This window comes from Limanda limanda, chromosome 16 (genome assembly GCF_963576545.1).
Source record: "Limanda limanda chromosome 16, fLimLim1.1, whole genome shotgun sequence".
NCBI lineage: Eukaryota > Metazoa > Chordata > Actinopteri > Pleuronectiformes > Pleuronectidae > Limanda > Limanda limanda.
In genome coordinates this window covers 1,343,411-1,345,910 of record NC_083651.1, presented here as the reverse complement: position 1 = coordinate 1,345,910, position 2,500 = coordinate 1,343,411, and positions in this window count along the sequence as shown.

Below are 2,500 nucleotides of genomic sequence, written 5' to 3'. Positions count from 1 at the left end.
CACACACACACACACACACACACATACACACACACACACACACACACCTCACACCATATGTCAGCTGGTCATTGTCTTATTTCAATGAAAATATTTCCGTGTTTACTTTACACACATATATATATATTTATATATAAACATTATACATTATACATTACACATTATACATTACACATTATACATTATACATTATACATTATACATGCGCTGGTGTCCAGACGTCTCTGCGGTCGTCATGTGTTTGTTGAGGTTTGATGACATCACACACAAGGTTTGTTTGGTGATAAAAATGTATTTGGTATCTGTGAGTAACTACAGTCGTAGTGTTCTCATACATGTCGTCTGCTGTTCATCAAACTGATATATATATATATATATCTATAAAAGAATACCATATATATTCAGTTAGATGAGTTAACGTTGCAGTGAGTTCATCCCACCAACAGGTGTCGCTGTGTGGAGTTGAACCGGAAGTTCTCGGTGTTTTCGCGCTCAAAGCTAACGGCTCTCGTTTGAGAGAGAGGAAAGGAGAAGGAGGATGGAGATGGAGTTGGAGAAGAGGAGAAACAAGGAGCTTATTGAGGAATTGAGGGAGGTTGAAGATAAAAAGTTCAGGTTGTACAACAGACTAAGGGTGATGGAGGTACAGAGGGAGGAGCTGCAGGAGAAGCTGAGAGGAGTTCAGCGGAACCTGGATGTGATGATCGGCTACATGAGCTCCATGCAGAGTCAGGTACAGTCCTGATGAAGAGGAGAATCCTCCTGAAGGAGGCGCTGCAGCACAGCTCATGTCTCCTCTCTGCTTCAGGTGGGTGACATACGTGACCTGACTCAGAAGGAGAAGGAGAAGAGGGATCTCTTCTCTGCTGAAGGAGGAGGATGGAGGTGAAGAGGCTTCAAGAAACTGAGGTGAAAGAAAAGTTGAGTTGCTGCTGATGGTCAACGTCTCATCACATTTACAACAACTAAATAAAAAAGATTACATTTCTGTGCATGTGCGTAGGTGTCCGCCATGTGGTGTCTTAAAGAGTGCCTGTTGAAACTTGATCTTTTTTATGTTAGGCCTGTGACTGACGCTGTTCTCTGTTCTGCTGTGATCTGAACAGAGACCGACAGAGAAATAAAAGTCCTGTAAAGAGAAAGAACAAGTTCCGGTCATCATCCTAAGACACAACGCAGAGTTCCAAGACACCTAGAGAAGACCGGTTACACATTCCGTTCTGAACAAATATTATGATAGATAAGATAATTCATGAGCAGACAGTCTGTTCAGCCCCCTGCTGGTCAATGGGTTTAATGCAGCTCAACATGTAGTTCCCGACTCTGAACCAGGATCAAACATCACAGTTCACCTTCCGTCTTTAATTCACTCTCGTGATTTTATAATAAACCAACATTGATTTCAGTGGAACATTCATGATAACACCATGTTGGCCTCGTCTCTGGTTAGGGTTACCGGCAGGAGAAGTGACTCCTGAAGCTGGAGGTGAAGAACGAACACGAGTTCCTGAGGATTCTCTCGTTTCTCACAACAAACACAAGCGTGAAACATGACAAGTCAAATATTCAAAGATAAAAGATTATCTCTTCAGTGTGAAATGTACAGGACGGAAACATCTGCAGTTAGGAAATGAGTTTGACGTCTCAGAGATAAAAGAAAACCAGCGACACTGAACTGGACGTGAACCTCAGCTCCAGTAAGAGTCAGAGAACCAGAGCTTCTGTGTTTCATGACAGTTTCCTCACGTGGTTCCTCGGCTGGTCTCTGTGTAACGAGCGTTCTGCAGGACGCCACAGCAGCCAGATGAAAGAGCCAACTCCCCCCCCCCCCGCCCGAGCGTCCTGTTGCCACCAATCAGGCGTGAGCTCTGCTGGGACTGTCTGTGATGTCCCAGGATGCTTTGCTCCTCCAGACGCAGACGTTAATATTCCACAGGCGTCACACAGGGAAGGACCGAGTGAACCTGTAGAATAAACCTTTATAATAAACCTTTATAATAAACCTTATAAACCTTTATAATAAACCTTATAAACCTTTATAATCATGTAAATCACGCTAACATTACATAATTTGTCATTTTCACAGCAACATGTTAAATCTCTGCTGAGATGAAACACTGGAGCGTAATAAAACATCTTCACTGAACTGTTGATTTACTGCAGATCAGAGGAGCTGAAGCAGAATCACCACAGACTCAACACAAGCCTGGGAGATCAGGGCGGAGTCAGGGGTCAGGAGGTCAGGTGGGGGGGGGGCGTCTCCTGGTTCAGCCCCCGGGACACAGAGCAGCTGCTGGAAACCCACCAGTTGGCTGGAGAAGTGTGTCACTGGCTGTTTGTGTTGCTTCTGTGGAAACACACATTCTGACCTGAAGCAACATTGTAGAGTCTGTGACGTGAAGATGAAGCTTCAACAGAAACTCGTCACATCGTGAATCAGTGACGTGAGATGAAGACTTTTCTCAGTTAATAAAGAATCACAGAATCTAAATGATCATTA